We start from the raw sequence: 17,512 nt of genomic DNA on the forward strand, positions 1-17,512 counted from the left end.
AAATAAATAAATACTCTTAATCCTAGATGTCTGATTTTGAGTAACTTACTTTCATATTTCATTTATTCTTGAAATTTCCTCACATTTTAGCATCTCAGAAATTAAGACACATCCTATGATCCATGGCATCTTAAATTCTCTGAAACATGGTGATTCTTCTGAGCTTGTTTCCTCAGTTGTGAGTTTTAGTGTTGGATTAAATACTATTTCCAAAACCTCAGTTATTCGCAAATAACTCTCACCATCTTTACTATCTGTATGTTCTACAATAATGACATTCATACCGTATTTGTTCTTTACAGCAACCCCCTTTTAAAAGGTAAGTTAATGTGGCATTTTCCTCATAATCATATCCATGAAATCCTGGGCAAGATGTGCTAGCTTTCCCTAAAAATCTAGTTGTAACTTTCCCTAATATATAAAATATACTTTATGTATTAAGATAAATACATAACTATAAAAACTTACAGAATGTTTTTTCTTTTTTTTTTTTTTAATTTTTTTTTTGAGACAGAGTCTTGCTCTGTCACCCAGGCTGGAGTGCAGTGGTGCAATCTCGGCTCACTGCAAACTCTGCTTCCTGGGTTCGAGCCATTCTCCTGCCTCAGCCTCCCCAGTAGTTGGGACTAGAGGCGCCCGCCACAACGCCCGGCTAATTTTTTGTATTTTTAGAAGAGATGGGGTTTCACCATGTTAGCCAGGATGGTCTCAATCTCCTGACCTCATGATCCACCCGCCTCAGCCTCCCAAAGTGCTGGGATTACAGGCATGAGCCACCACACCCGGCCTAAATGTTTTTTCATGTTACACCTAAAATCATCTCTCTTACCCACAATGGGAGCCATGCCATGTTGGGATGACATGGAACTAGCTGGCCCCTAGTAATATTCTTAGCTCCTGTGTTTGGTGTTTCTGTGGTTATAAGTCAGATATACACCATCTGTGCCCCAAAATTCTAAGGGTCAAGACTGATATGGACAAATATAAGTACATACAACAATACATATTCTTTAAGCACAAAAATAAATCCTATTAACTATTTACATGGCAAAGTAAGGATAATTGTGTTGAAAGTACTGGAGCTTGAAGTTTAATTAGCTTTATGTTGGCAAAAAGCTTCAGATCTCTTGATACTTGGAAACACATATGATCTTTGCTTCAAAAAAGTTTTTTTTGGAATTTTGTTTAGGAAATAAGGAAAACAGGTTTGTTCTGATTAATCTGGGAAAGAAGAGATTTTAGAAACTACTCGAGATCTTTCCTTTATTACAACCAGCCAGAGGTCCTCTAAGCCCTTTCTACTCAAAGTATGGTTGGTGGACATGAGCATGGCCTGGAGCTTGTTAGAAATGTAGGCTCTCGGGTCCTAATGGCAGACCTGCTGAATTGGAATCTGGCCCAACTGGCCATTTTTCCTGGCCCCAAGTGATTTGTATGCATAATAAAGTTTGAGAAGCACTGCTCTAGCCATCTAAGCCTACCTTAACCGTGGCTTATCTAAATATAGTCCTTCATAGACATATCCCAGGGCAGGGAAGCAAGGAGACCAGCGGATCCTGATGGATTAAAAACTTGAGATTTTCAAGTGTTTCTTCTCCACCGTCTTTGAGGAACACCACATTACACAGAAAACTTAGGAAGTGAAAGTTTATTTCATTTAGGGGAAAAAATAAACACCAATTTAAACTAAAATCAAAACCCCAAACCATAACTTGTGGTCCTTCTGAGGCACTGAGGTTAACATAAAAATAGCCCTCATTTTCCTCCTCTTCCCACCAGATCTCACCACCTCACACCCCTGCACTCACTGGCCTGAAACACACCTGTCACATGTTGTCAAACTGCAAGCTTCCAAATGAACACCTGAAGTGCAAACATCCAAATGAAGTAAAAGATGTATGGGTTAATTTATTCACATAAAAAAGGAAATGTCTACCTCTACAGGGAGAAGACATGGGCGTTTTTATGAGGAAACATTTCTCTAGAAAGCATTGCCCAGAGGGCTCTCTTATTGATCTCAGAACTCCTGTTCCTTCCTTAATTTCTTCATTTAGTCAACATTCAACACATATTTGTTAAATAAATGAATGAGTGAAATCACTTCCCCTTATGGGCAATAGCCCAGAAATCCTCCTTTCCCTCTCAGCCCCTGTGGAATCTCTGGAATTTTGCTAAAGGCTATCTGATATCATTTTCTGCCATCCTAACAACACAATAAAATCAAAACCATTTTTTAACATTTCCAATGACTAAGCAGAAATTGGTTATTAGGATGGCCAAATGAAATTTGCCAATCAGAAAACAAACAAACAAAAAGCCAGGGGGCTACTCCTAACCATGGAGATTCTATCCTTTTGCATGAGCCATACTCTAATATTTAGATAAAAGAGAAAATTCTTTTATTTTTAGCTTATTCATTCCTTGTTTCCAGGTTTCTATTCAGAACTCAAAACATTCTAGGCTCCAATGTTGACACCATTTCATTTCTGTGTCATATTTCTTCAGCATATTCAAAAATTTTCCCAACTAGCTTCTCAACATTTGCTGTTGGGGGTGATAAAAGGTTATTGTTAGAACATTATCTCATGTAATTATATATAATCAAGGACTTTGATAAGTCTATACAAATAAGAGTAACATCATTTATTTGAGAGGAAGCATTCCTCAACATGTACATTTGACAAGCGCATTTCGAAGCCTAAATATTCATGTGCTTCAGTTTTCTCCAGGTACTGTGTAACAAGGAGGAAGAATGGAAAGAAGTGGGCAGTTACTGTGCCCCTACTCTGTGCCAGGCATTCTGCTGGGTGCCTGCTAAGAGTTGGGTAAAGTAGTAGATTAAAATACATTACAGATGAGCCCACTATGTGCTTGGTACTGTTTCTGGCTCTAAATATCTAAAACAGAAATTCTGATGTAGTCATTCTTAGCCCTGGCAGTATAGTAGAATCACTTGGAATCTTAAAAAATTTATACTAATGCCTGGACCCCATTCCCAGAGATTTTGATTCAATTGGTTGAAGTGGGGCAGTGGACATCAGGGTTTTTAAAAAGTTCTCTATGTGATCAGCCTGTGGGCCAAGGTTGAGAACTACTACTTTGAAATACATGTTTTTATCATATCGTATTAAAATCATGCATATGTAAATCAGAGTGATAAGTTTATTGAGATTTCAGTGTAATAGAATATTTTTTCTTGTGTTTATTGAGAACATGGGCCAGGTCTTATATTTCCAGTACCTTTCTTCAGTGTGTGTTGAAGATCTTAATGATGACTATTGGGAGGCTTCTCAACATCATACCCATACTGCCTAGCCCATCACACGTGCTTAATACATGTCTATTAAGTAGAAAAAAAATAGGCCAGCTATTATAGCTCATGTCTATCATTCCAGCACTTTAGGAGTCTGACACAGGAGAATTGCTTGAGGCCAGGAGTTTGAGACCAGCCTGGCCAACATGGTGAAACCCCATCTCTACCAAAAATACAAAAATTAACTGGGCTTGGTGGCATGCACCTGTAACCCCAGCTACTTGGGAGGCTGAGGCAGGAGAATCGCTTGAACCCGGGAGGTATAAGTTGCAGTGAGACGAGATTGCGCCATTGCACTCCAGCCTGGTTGACAAGAGCAAAACTCCATCTCATAAATAAATAAATAAATAAATAAATAAATAGGCTTCAATTAATGAAGGAATAATGATGCAGTACCATAGTACCACATTATTGCCTTGAGTCAAAGAAGGCATAGAAATTAGCCTTCCTGAGTCAAAGAAGGCATAGTGAACTAGCTCCACTGTTCCTAGCTCCATGGATTACAATCAGTCATTCACTACCCATCTCCTCAGCAGCAAATGACAAGCATGAGTCCTTTGCCACAGACTGATCAGAGGCCCCTGAACCTATCTCTGCGGCAGCTGTGGAGGTCCTTGGACCCTCCCCTGCTTCATCCGGGGCTCGTCATTGCCAGGGTCAAGGCGTGATTATGCAAGGAGTGCCTTCCGTGGGAGAATCAGACATGACATTAGCACCACGGGAGAAGAAAGAGTTCCATAGGCTTGGGTAGCCAGGGACTGAATTCTGTGAGAGTAACTCTCCTTTATTTTCTTAGGGTCAACCATTTCACCTTTGAAAAATTCTGCCCTCTTTGCTGCGACTGACTATGGTGGGACTGGGCTGTCAGATATTGAACAAAATTCCTATGATCAAGGCATATTACGCATGTGTGGGTGTGTTTGTAAGTCTAAGTTGTATTTAAATGTCACCTTCTATGAAAGAATTCCTTTGAACAATTTGGGAGACCAGAATCTATGTAGCATATCCTGCTGCCTTGGTACATCCTATACAAGATGTATTACATTGTGTTCTTATTATGGTAGCTTTCCACTACAATAGACCTTTTAGTACACATATTTGGATATATTGGAGACCAGCTTATTTTGTGAAGTTTATACTAATAAATAGTATAAGCTATTTTTATACTATGCTATGTTCTGGCATGGTCCACCTGTATTGGTAGATACTAGTCTCATCCTCCAATACTTGCATGATAAAGAAGTCTTCACTATTCGACATCAATCTATGTAGCTGATGTGTAAGGCTCCATGCAGATTATTCCAGGAAGATACCACCTGCTGCAGCACTAGCCATTGCAAATGTAATTAGAGTGTCCAAGAGTGTCACCTGAGTAGCTCCTGGCTCAAGTGGAAGCACCCACAATTTCTTACTTGGACATGCAAAGAGCCTTGTGTGCCCTGACGAGGCACACAAGGGCAGCAGGAAGTTCTTCGGAATTCTGGGGGCCTGAGCTGCAGGCAGATCAATTCCATAATATCATTTGGAAATTGGGACATTGGCAGGGAGAGGGTTCACTTCTGTACAATGGTATCTTTGCAGGAAGAAGATTTTACAAATTACCCTCCTCCTCACTTGGTCTCTCTCTCATGAATGCGCTTACTCACACCTTCACTTTGTGATCTTGATCAGATTTTATTTCATTTTATTTATTTATTTATTTTTTGAGATGGAGTCTCGCTCTGTCACCCAGGCTGGAGTGCAGTGGCACGATCTCGGCTCACTGCAACCTCCGTCTTCCGGGTTCAAGCGATTCCCCTGCCTCAGCCTCCTGAGTAGCTGGAAATACAGGTGTTGTCACCATGCCTGGCTAATTTTTGTATTTTTAGTAGAGATGGAGTTTCGCTATGTTGGCCAGGCTGGTCTCAAACTCCTGACCTCAGGTGATCCACCTGCCTCAACCTCCCAACGTGCTAGGATTACAGGCGTGAGCCACCAAGCCTGGCCTATCACTTTAAAAAATACACCTGATTTCTAGAATGAGAAGGTAAAAAATAAACATGTATCTATATTATACAACATATAAAATACATAGATTCAAGCATCTCATTCTTTCTGTTACATTTGTTATCATAACTCGCCCCATTTCACCTGCTGCCGAATTGCCTCTTTATCAACTTATTTTCCACCCTATTTCTTTACTCCTTCCTCTTGTAATTTTGCAATAGCCTTTCTCTTATTGTTCCAGCATCTCTAAAGCTTTTAACCACTCATTTGTCAAGCCAACTCTTTCCCTGTATTGATATTTAACTGACAGGGAATAATTATTAGGCAGAAAATTAGATGAAGTGCTAACCATATTGCCTTCATTTTCCTGACGCAAAATTTTCCTGGGGTTTTGTTTATGAAAGATTGACTGCATTGTTCATAATTTGATGTATTTTTTTTCTTTCACATTCTTCAATTTCTCAGTGTCTTTACTGAAAGGAAACAGTTACAATCATGTAGGGAAGTATGTTTGAGAATTAGTGTTGGATACCAAAGGTGATATAATAGTTAGCGAGAGCTGCGTGACAATGTACTACACACTGGTTGGCTTAAACAACCAGAAATGTATTGTTTCACAGTTCTGGAGGCTACAAACCCAAGATCAAGGTGTCGGCAGGGTTGGTTCCTTGTAAGGGCTGTGTGGAAAAATCTGCTCCGTGCCTCTCCCCTGGTTTCTGGAGGATGAGTGGTCTTTTGTGTTCTTTGGCTTGAAGAAGCATCACCCTGATCTCTGCCTTTATCTTCACTTGGCGTTCTCCCTGTGGGTTTGTCTGTGGACAAATGTCCTCATTTCCTAAAGCTACTAGTCATATTGTATTAGAGCCCACCCTAATGACCTCATTTTAACCTGATTACCTCTGTAAAGACCCTATCACCAAATAAGATTATATTCTGAGATACTGAGGGTTAGGACTTCGGCTTTGGGGAGACATAATTCTATCTGTAACAGGGATGCCTTTTTCTGTGCTGTATGTATATGACTGGACTGAGAAATGTTTTGCTTCCTCAACAGCTGGCTTGTTTAGACAATGGGCCATTCCTCCCAGTTTCATTCTGTCTTTTGACCACTTGATATTGGTCTCACTTGGTATCATCATTCTTCAAAGGAAATAGCTATTGCTAGAGAGAAAGCAGTGACTTGGTTTCAAAGAACCTGCCCATCATCTCTATGGGAGAACAAAAACTCACTCATACTCTCCATATCTTTGTTCCTGTTTCTCCTCATCCCTCCCCACTGCCCACTCCCCACCTCTTCTCCCAAGCTGTCACCCCCTTTGACATTTTCTTCTGACCCTTCTCAGAAGTCACTCTGGCTTAAGTCACTACCTGCTGCTTTCCAGAAAGCCAAAGAAGCAACCTATCTAGGACTCTTTCTCAAACAGCCAAGATGCCAGTCTTCCTGCTGTGAACTCTTTGTCCCTCTCAGCAGCCCCCACTGAGGAGACAATCGCTGACCCACAGATGAGCAATAAGCTCATCTGTGAGTAAAGAGGTCAGTAGGATGAGCTGAAAATGCCACACCTGGGGGGTGGGAAATGAGTTCAAATGAGGCAGAAAATAAATGGAAGAGTCAACATAGCCTTCCAGAAAACTCAGAAAACTTGAAGCCTCAGGTTCATTTTTCCGACTTGCCCATGATGTTTCTTGTTGGCTCCCTCGCTACAGAGAGCACACCCTTTACCCGTCTCAGACAGGGGAATAGAGCTGCAAAGCTGAGTGCTGCTTTAGCTGGCTCCTTTGATTTTTTTGGTTCATCTGCTCACAACTAAAGCAAACGAACTAGTTACAATCACTGTGTCCTTGTAATGCTCTGACATCAACAAAAATAAAAGGGAATTTTGCCTCTGGGAAACTTTTGTAAGCTGAGTTTTCCCAGAGATTGGGAAAAGCTTACTCCAAATCATTTCCCAATACATCTGGGTATTAGACTTTCCAAAGGGGTTATTTCTCAGGGGAACCGGGGACACCAAGAAGGTATCAAAGTGAGGAAGCACATTTTGTTTGAGAAGTGTCTGGCAAGGAGCATAACCCAATGGGTGTGGTGGAAAGGGCATCCGTTTTGGAGTAAAAACACCTCTTACAACCAGGCTGGTGGTCCACACAATAGCCCCAGCCGGGAGTGGGAGGGCCTCGAGAAGCTGAAGGAGATGGATCGCTGGAGCCCAGGAGTTCAAGTCCAGCCTGGGTAATGTAGCAAGACCCAGTCTCAAAAAGAAAAAAAAAAAAAAAGGTTCTTACTAACTACGTGACTTAACTGCTCTGAACCTCAATGTCTGCTTTTTAAATCTGTCAAATAGGGAAAATGATTCCTACTTCAAAAGTGACTATTAAGTCACTGAATATATGCTGAATTACAACATTTTTGACTCTACAGGTCATTTGGAGGCAAATTCTCTTGCCTTTTTCAATAGAAATATCTCAATATAGTCCTGATTCTAAGGCAAGAAAGGAATGAACAGGCAAATGAGAGACAACCAAAGCAAGACAAGGAAACTAGCTGCTTAATGTGGGAGCACCTGTCTACACCTAGAACTTCACTGCAAGGCAGATCTTACTCAGATGCATCAGATTGGCCAAAGCAAGGCTGGGACAACATGCATGGTCTTCACTTGAGGCTATTCTTGCCCCACGCTCTCCAGTCCAGACCCAGTCACTCCTTCCAAATGTGCATTTCTGTGCACAGGAGCACATCCACCTGCATACACACCTTCAGAAATTGACAGCGAGATTTTACTATTGTTTTGGATTAGGAGTTGAGGAACAAAGAAACTTTCTTTGCTTACTATGGCTCACTCTAGTGTTTCATTTCTCACCTAATCATGTACTCTTTGTAGTATGCTATAATTATTCTGGATATTTTCTTATCTCCCCAAATGAATGCAGATCAGGAGTGAGTCTTTTATCTCTTTTATATGCACTGACGCTCCACAATGCTGAGCAGATAGTAAATATTCAAGAAATGCTGCATGAGCTAGATTTCTACTCTGGCTCCAAAAGTTTAACTTGTATTAGAGCAACTCTCCATTGAAAACAATTAGAATGGCTAAATTTTTGTAAAAAGATCATCTGTTTGAAGTCATCAAACAGATGGAGTGACCAAGGCAGGCATAAATTAGGGGCAAGGTCCAGGAAAGAAAGGAAATACATTGAGGCAGACCCAAGTGGAGCCACTCCCCTTACCCCCCATCCCACCTAGGCATTTGATTCATAGGAGAGATGGGGCTGAGAGGCGGAGAGTACAATCAGAAAGAGATGGCTAAGGGATAGAGAGACTGAATGGAATTTCCAGTAGTTTCACAGGGTTGAAGAAATAAAAGTTGGAGTCAAGTAGAAGCGGCATGGGTAAATACCTCAGGTTCTCAGTTGGGATCCCCGAAGGACCACACCATAGGAACAAGAAAGAACCAGAAATAGCTCTGTCTCAGGAAGAGTGAAACCTAACCTCAGATCAGATCAATTCAAGGTTGGATTAAGGCAAACAGCCCTATTTTAGTTGCCCTATAGAAGCAAAAGTCAGTCAACTCTGGAGGAAGATAACATCATCTAGAACATCTATAATTTTCATGTCATTATTCAGTGGCATTTACCTTTATATATACATCTCTCCTGCCCTTAGCTTTCAAATCTTCTTCTTGAGATGTGGAAGAGGCATAGACAATCAGAAACCCTGCCCTTTAGGTCTGTTTTCTTATCTACAGGGTGAGATCAGCTCTCTGGCTTTGAAATTCTTCGCCTGTATGTGTGGAACTACCTTCAGCCTCACCCTAACTATGCTACATCCTGTTTTAATCAATTGCCATCCACCCTGTCGGTGAGGGGGCTGAGGGGATTCCTGCCCTATGGTTATGGGGATGGCCAAAGAAAGGGACCTGGCAGTGGACATATATGTATACACTAGTCACAGGTACTCACAGCTTGGGGGAGGAGACACTGCACGCCATGCAGGGCTACACAGGATTTGCACTTGGGAACAGAGTGAACCACCAGGGGCTGTGCAGTGTCAAGACAGTGAGGTGACCCCTGGCTCCCACACAAAGATGTGATTGTCATGTTTGACATATTCCATGGGCTGGCAGGGAACTGAGACCTGGTGCTCAGGACCAGCAGGAACTGTGTCTGGGGCCTTTGATAAGGCTGGGAGTTTGGTTGGCGGACCTTATCCATGGGAGTTGAATGAGGATGGGAAGTTGGAATTAGGCCACTTGCAGCTCTCCCAATTTTACCAGCTGTCAAGGCAGCATGTAACAGTGGAGCCTTCATTTTAGGTATTATGCCACACCCCGCAATGGAGAAGGCCTTACATCTACATCCAGTGACCAACACCTCCTCCCCATGAATGTTTTGACTTTTCATTTATCCTCACAGCTCACAATCCCTTCTTACAGTCTTTTGGTTCTCACAAAAATTTGTATCTTTTTCACCTCACATCTGTTGCAATAACATCATGCAATGGGTCTCCCTGCCTCCATTTCTCCCCTGGCTGAATCTACTGTCATCATAGCTGACATATTAATCTTCACAAAATACCATTTGAAGCACATTGCTTCCCAATGGCACCTCGCAGCCCTTTGATTGCTCCCTATGTGTGCTTTGGCTTCCGTAAGATCCAGGAACACGCACCAGCAACCAGCACAATCAAGAACTGATAGAGCCAACCATAATCCTCCGAGCCTCAAGAGCCAGTTATCTGATTTCATAATAAAAAATTAGATACCCGCCTCCATGTTGCTACTTTCTAAACATGACCAGATAATAAAAATTAAAAAGTAAAATCAGCTTCAATTTTCTTTCTTATCTTTCTCTCCTTTCTTCTATCTCTCCATCTCCATCTCTCTGTCTCTCTCTCTCTCTCTCTCTCCCTCCCTCCCTCTCTCTCTGTCTTTCTCTCTCAGTCTCTTTCTTTCAGACAGGGTTTTGCTCTGACACCCAGGCTGAAGTGCAGTGGTGCAATCACAGCTCACTGCAGCCTCAAACTCCTGGGCTCAAGCAGTCCTCCTGCCTCAGCCTCCCAAAGTGCTGGGATTACAGGCATAAGCCACTGTGGCAGGCTAGCACTAATTTTCTTTTTGACATTTTTTTCAATAAAATAGGTAATCTTGGGTGTAAGAAAATGCTTCTTATCAGAGTCAAAAAGAGCTATTTTCATTGTGAATGATTAAAAAGAGATGTGGCTATAACTATTTTTATTGTTCCTGAATTGGTCCTTTCCAAGGAAAGATGAGGGAAGATAGCCAGTCATAAAGGCTTTCATGTTCCCTGCAAATTCCCACGATGCATGGCCTATCACAGAGACCACATAGAATCCCCGTCACATAATTCCACACTCATTCATCTGGCAGGCTTTTTTCTTTTTAATAGATTTTTTCTTTTTTTTTTTTTTTTTTTTGCCAGAATAGTTTTAGGTTAAAAGCAAAATTAAGAGGAAAGTACAGAAAATTCCCATTTGCCCCCTTTCCCTTTCCCTACATGTACAACCTCCCCCACTATCAACACCCCACACCAGATTACACCAGACTGGTACTTTTGTTACAATTAATAAACCTGCCCGAACACATCATTATTACCCAAAGTCTATAGTTTACATCAGGGTTCACTCTTGGTGTTGTACTTTCCATGGTTTTTGATAAATGTATAATGACATATATCCGTAATTGTAGTATCATACAGAATATTTTCACTGCCCTAAAAATCCTCATGTTTTGTGCATCTCGCTCTGCCCCCAACCCTTGGCAACCACTGCTCTGTTTACTGTCCCCATACTTTTAGCTTCTATGGAACGTCAAACAGTTGGAATCATACAGTATGCAGACTTTTCAGATTGGCTTCTTTCACTTAGTAATATGCATTTAAGGTTCCTCCATGTCTTTTCATGGCTTGATAGCTCATTTCTTTTTAGCACTGAATAATATTTCTTCATCTGGATCAACCCCAGTTTATTTATCTGTTCACCTATTGAAGGACACCTGGGTTGCTTCCAAGGTTGAGCAATATTGAATAAATCTGCACTGCGTGAATTTTTGCATCATAAACAAACCTACCTGGGCTGGCCAGGCCAAATGAGACTGTGATGGTAATCCCAACCAACAGCATCATTATGAAGTACTGCTGTGTAGGGGCTGTGCTTGGGTAAGAGATCTGATACCTACAGCCAGACATGCGCTGCAGTAGAAAAAGCAGTAGGAATGCAAGAAGCTTACTGAAAAAAAAAAAAAAATCAGGCCTGGGCAGTTTTACAGGGATCCCACATTTTCCAGATGGAGACTCTTCTGTTAGCCTCCAAAGCATTCACTGAGCATATTCAAAGTTCAGGGGGATAATGAGGTGACTAAGACAGCTGCCTGCCCTCAGGAAGGCTTGAAAGGAGTGCAGAGATCATCACAGGTTGAGCATCCCTAATCACTAAATCCAAAACATTCCAAAACCCAAAATATTTTGAGTGCTGACATGACACCACAGGTGGATAACTCCATACCTGATCTCATATGACAGGTCACAGTCAAAACGCAGGCGCACAACATGGATTTTATTCAGCATCTCCAAGGGAAAACTGAAATTACCCCCAGGCTATATGTATAAAGGTGTATAAGAAACATAAATAAATTTCCTGTTTAGACTTGGATCTCATCCCCAAGATATCTCCTTATGTATATGAAATATTCTAAAATCCAAAAATATTCAAAATCTGAAACACTTCTGGCCCCAAGCATTTCAAATAAGGAATACCCTATCTGTACTACCAGTAACAATGAACATTTATTGAGCAAGGACTGAGTGCCAAGCTCTGTGCTAGGCATTTCATTTAATCCACACAGTAACCAGCAAGGGCATTTTACAGAGCAGGGAACTGACGCTTAAGTAGGGTAAAGGAAAGCCCTCCCCAGCTGAGCTGCAGAAACTTAAAGTGTGTTTAGGGCACCCTGGAGCTGCCCCTGTCAATTTGGTGGTGTTCACAGGAAGGGCTTCACTTTGGAGCCCAAGGTCCAACATTTTGGTTTCCATTACTTTCCTTCCAAGCCAAGGGCAGGATCAAAGATGCAAAGGAAAAATTCCTCCTTAGGTTCCAGAAAAAAAAAATCACAAAAAGTACAACAGGCTTCTTACCCTAGCAAGGAACCTGGATGCCTTCCTAACAAAGTGTTTGGTCTCCCTAAATTACAGCAAGATGAAGACAGGCTACCTGTGAGAGTACCCACCTCAGAGGGGTGGGGAGGAGGGAAGGACTTCAGAACCTTTGGGACAGTGGACTCTGCAGTATTCTGGCTGACTCCTGACCCAAGATCTTTCTGTGACAAGCCATTCAAGAGATAAGCTGAGGAAAAAACAAGGGTAGGCAGCGGAGGTCAGAAAAAGAAAAACAAAAAAACAAAACAAAACAAAAACTAGGCCAGGAGCGGTGGCTCACACCTGTAACCCCAGCACTTTGGAAGGCCAAGATGGGCGGATCACTTGCGGTCAGGAGTTCAAGACCAGTCTGGCCAACATAGGAACCCTGTCTCTACTAAAAATACAAAAATTAGCTGGGCATGGTGGTGCGTGCCTGTAATCCCAGCTACTCGGGAGGCTGAGACAGGAGAATCACTTCAATCCGGGAGGCAGAAGTTGCAGTGAGCTGAAATTGCACCACCGCACTCCAGCCTGGGCAACAAAGAAAGACTCTGCCACAAAAAAACAAAACAAACAAACAAAAAACAAGGCAAAACAAAACAAAAACTAGAGGAAGCAAGAAGAAATGAATAAAAATAAAAAAAAATGAACTGAAAACAGTACAATTAAATAAATACAAAAGCTGATTATTTATAAGTAATACAATAGATAATCTGTGCTCCCACTCACTAGATCTGCCACTGCAGAATGACCAAAGTCCTGGCAACAGAAACCAACAGTGAGTCCCCTATAAAGCACCATCCCTCATGAAGACCAACCAACCAACTGCTGGCAAGCTGAAAACATTGGACTCCTCCCACCCCATGAGGGTCACTGATTCCTCTTGACTGGAAAGAATACATGTGACATGTTTTGATTCATCTTTCCTGCCTCAGCCAGCACCACTATCCAAGGGCTTCCAGAATGTTCCATCCACTAACATAGACTCCTGCAAACTATCACAAGGATCAAGGGACTTACTCTCTAGCTAGGGAGGTATGCTAAGCGACACCAGGGGTGGATGGCAGCGGACACAAGAATCCCGCTCCAGGACCGAGGCACTCGTTCCTCCAGTTGATACGTACAGGAGTGGTGCTTGCTGATGGCTTTGTTCTCGGTCGAGGCTTCCCCACAAATTGTCCTTGGCTGAAGGGAGCTACCTCAGCCAAGGCTATGCCTGTTGCTAGGTAAGCCAGGGTCTAGTCGAAGTGGAGGCCCAAAGGCCTGTACCCTTTGCTTCAATTTGAGACACATCTGAGGGCCATCCCAGCTTCAGAACTGAGGCCTCGCTGTGACTGCATTGCGGTTCGAGTTCTCCTTTCATCCACCCTGCTTCCGTCACTCCCTTACAGTGTTGTTCCTGAGCGTACTCCCCAACAACCCCCCTGCACTCAAGCCTCCATCTCAGAGTCTGTTTCCCAGGAAACCCAAACTACAATAGCGCTGATTAGACATTTGAGAAGCTGACTCCACTTGCTTCTTTGTGGATACCAACCACTGCATCCCCAAGAGGCAAAAGTGACACTGAGGGTGAAGAGTGCAGTAAGGTGGCAGAGAAATTCCAGGAATCCCCCTGCCCCTTGCATGTGTGGCTGATGGGTGGCTCTTTTGGACAACTGCAGCACCAGAAGAGAAGCCAGGAGTTCTACAGGCTCAGCCATTTTCCTTTTCCCTCAAGGCTTCTCTCAGAGCTGGACTCCAGAGAACCCTGCTTCTCATTGCTCTTTTGCAGCAGTTTTCAGTCTGCCTGTAATGGCATTGAGACACCTCCTGTTAACCAGTGACGGAGCTAAGGACAGCCAGTCATGAAAATAAAAGTGTTCCATCCAGCCTGCTTGTCAATGTCTCCTCAGAGAGAAGTAAGGGATATTTTCTAGGCAGGACACGGCTTTTTAAATATATTTTTTGTAGCCTACCGGAAAAGGTAGTTGTATCTGAAAGGAAGCATTACCAACCCCAAAACCATTTCTTTGCATTTATGTTGATATAGTTAGGTTTTGTGTTCCCACCCAAAATCTCATTTTGAATTGTAATCCCCCAAATCCCCGTAATCCCCACGTGTCAAAAGAGAGACTAGGTGGAGGTAACTGACTCATGGGGGCAGTTTCCCCCATGCTGTTCTTGTGATAGTGAGTTCTCACAAGATCTGATGGTTTTATGAAGGGCTTTTCCCCACCTTCACTCAGCACTTCTTCCTGCTGCCTTGTGAAGAAGGAAGAAGGTCCTCGCTTTCCCTTCATCTTCTGCCATGATTGTAAGTTTCCTGAGGCCTCCCCAGCTATGCTGAACTGTGAGGCAATTAAACCTTTTCTTTATATAATAAATTACCCAGTCTTGGGCAGTTTTTTGGTTTTTTTTTTTTTTGAGATGGAGTCTCATTCTGTCACCAGGCTGGAGTACAGTGGTGCGATCTCGGCTCACTGCAACTTCCGCCTCCTGAGTTCAAGCGGTTCTCTTGCCTAAGCCTCCTGAGTAGCTGGGACTATAGTTGTGCGCCATCACACCCAGGTAATTTTTGTATTTTTAGTAGAGACAGGGTTTCACCATATTGGCCGGGATGGTCTTGATTTCTTGACCTCGTGATCTGCCTGCCTTGGCCTCCCAAAGTGCTGGGATTACAGGTGTGAGCCACAGATCCCCACTAGGCAGTTCTTTATAGCAGTGTCAGAATGGACTAATACATCAATGTTCACCTTTTTAAATGTGTGCTAACCAAAATCCATGAGTCAGTCACCAAAAAGACACTGAGAGCAGACCAGAAACAAAGCCAAAGAGGCAATGAATGAATCAGATGGTGTCCCCTTGTGGTCTCAGTCCCAGCACAAAGCCAGAATGTGGCTGTGTACATTCTAGCCAGATTCTCCAGTCTCAAACGTATAAGTCTCCATGTTTGAATGTCAGAATTGGAGAAGGACCCAAAGCGTAAGAAGAATGAACAAGAAAAGGTAGATGAAGGATTGCAGCTGCTTCTTCCCCACCATCGTACCATCCTACAAAGGGAGGTGGGGAGAAAGGCCGCATCTCACAGTGGGTTCAGAGATGTGGGGTTGCATGCTGCATCCTCTGCCTCCTCCCTGCACCCAGTGCCTTCTCTGGTGCCCACTCCCTATGACAAGGATGCGATGACAGGAGGCTGCCATTGATTCGGCATTGATTCGGGTTATGATCTCTCCTCTCCCGTCCCTCCACCCTCAGCCTGGCCTCACCTGGGCAGAACGTGGGGCATCGTGACAGCCAGTGGGCATTGAAGGAGTGGCTACTTCAGCCGTTCCCTGGCTATGGGGCACACAGGGCCAGGACTGACCTGGAGGATGGAAGTTGCTGTGTCACCTGAGGATCTTCAGGTCACTAAAGGGACAGTTTGCCACAAGACGCATCAACGCAGTGGCCTGTTAGCCACATGGTTGATGTCCTAATGACCAGGCTCTCCTTTTCTCTTTCCTGACCATTTACCTGGGCAGAGCCATCCAGCTCACTTTCCTCCAGCAGATGTCTTCACGCCTCAAGACTGGAACTCAGTTACAGGAACAGGCACACGCAGAGCACAGCCCTACCCTGTTCCACTGTCCCCTCCGCTCCCTCTGGGGGGGTCACCAGCCCCTACTCATTTTTCTCCCTGACATTATTCTATGACTCCTTTTCCAAGAGCTGATGTGGGGGTTTTTAGAAGGCCCAGGAGCCTCCTTTGATCAAGCTAGCTCCACGGAAGCGCCACATTGCACCTACGGGCACCAGCTGAGCCAGGATGTGGTGACGCTGAGTAACCCCACGGCACGCTGTGGAGTGGTGCAGGGCAGCATGCGGCCAAGGTGACGCGCTCGCACACACCCATGCTGCTGTCTCCCACACACTCTCAGGTCTGGGCAGCACTGGCCCCACAGGAAACATTTTCTACTACAGGGCAGAGAGCTCTTATTTCATTTTCATTTATAAACTGTTTAATCAATGAGGACAGACTGTGGTCAGGCAAACATGCCTGCTCTCAGGCTCGGAAGCCTTCTGGTTTAACAGGAGGGCAATGATGACTGTGGTCTGCCACGGGCTCAGATATTTTTCTTGAACGTTTTGCTGCACTTTTACCTCAATTGCTAGGTCCTTCCATCAGAAGCCTTGCACCATGTGCAGGCTCAGCCATCTGCTTCAGCCCTGTGGCTTCGGCCAGCTGACCTACAGAAGAGATGCAACAAGACCACTGTGGTGGTGGCATGAGCTGGTGACTATGGCTCTGCGACTAGGCTGCTTCTAGAAAAATATCTTCACCCAGACAAATTTCTGGGCACTAAGCTCTTAGGGTAGAAAGATGGCCCAAAAGGCATAGTTCTAAAGTCCTACCATGGAGTTGTGGCACATGCAATAATAAAAGCATGGACAGAAACAGCATATAGGAATAAATGCTATTGGTTTATTTTCTCTATTCTTAAATTATTTTTTTTGAAGGAGAGGTGGTCAAGAAGCCCCATGGAGCAGACACCTTTGTGGGATGTTGAGACACAGCTTGCAAAACTGTTGCAGGACTCAGTGGGAATATGGCAGTGCAGGTGCCACAGTCAGACATCAAGGTCAAATTTGGCCTATGCTCCTTTCTAGCTGTGGGGCCCTGAGCAAGTGACTTAACCTCTCTGGGTCATGGTTTCCTCATCTATAAAAGTGGAGGAAACACAAGTTCCTGTCTGGCAAGCTTCTTGTGAGGATTGAATGAGTTAACACGTGTGAAGCTGTTAGCACAGTTTCTGGTATATATTAAGTGCTGACTTAGCTAGTAGACAACTTCAGAACATCTGCTTTTACCCTTCCTGTGATGGGAATCTTTTCATTTTGCCCAACAGGGATAAAAGTGGAAGAAAAAACAAAACCCAAGAGATGGGGAATGGGGAGAAGAGAAAAGATGGGGCTGGAATTGTAAAGAGAAGGGGAAAAATGGGTGGCAAATCCCTGGGCAGATGGGAGTCCCCCAGGCACCTCCATGCCTCCATGTGCCAAGTTGGAGTCTCCTTGCAGAAGAACTGAGTTACACAGTCCAAAAAGACG

This window comes from Pan paniscus, chromosome 13, assembly GCF_029289425.2.
Source record: "Pan paniscus chromosome 13, NHGRI_mPanPan1-v2.0_pri, whole genome shotgun sequence".
Classification (NCBI taxonomy): domain Eukaryota; kingdom Metazoa; phylum Chordata; class Mammalia; order Primates; family Hominidae; genus Pan; species Pan paniscus.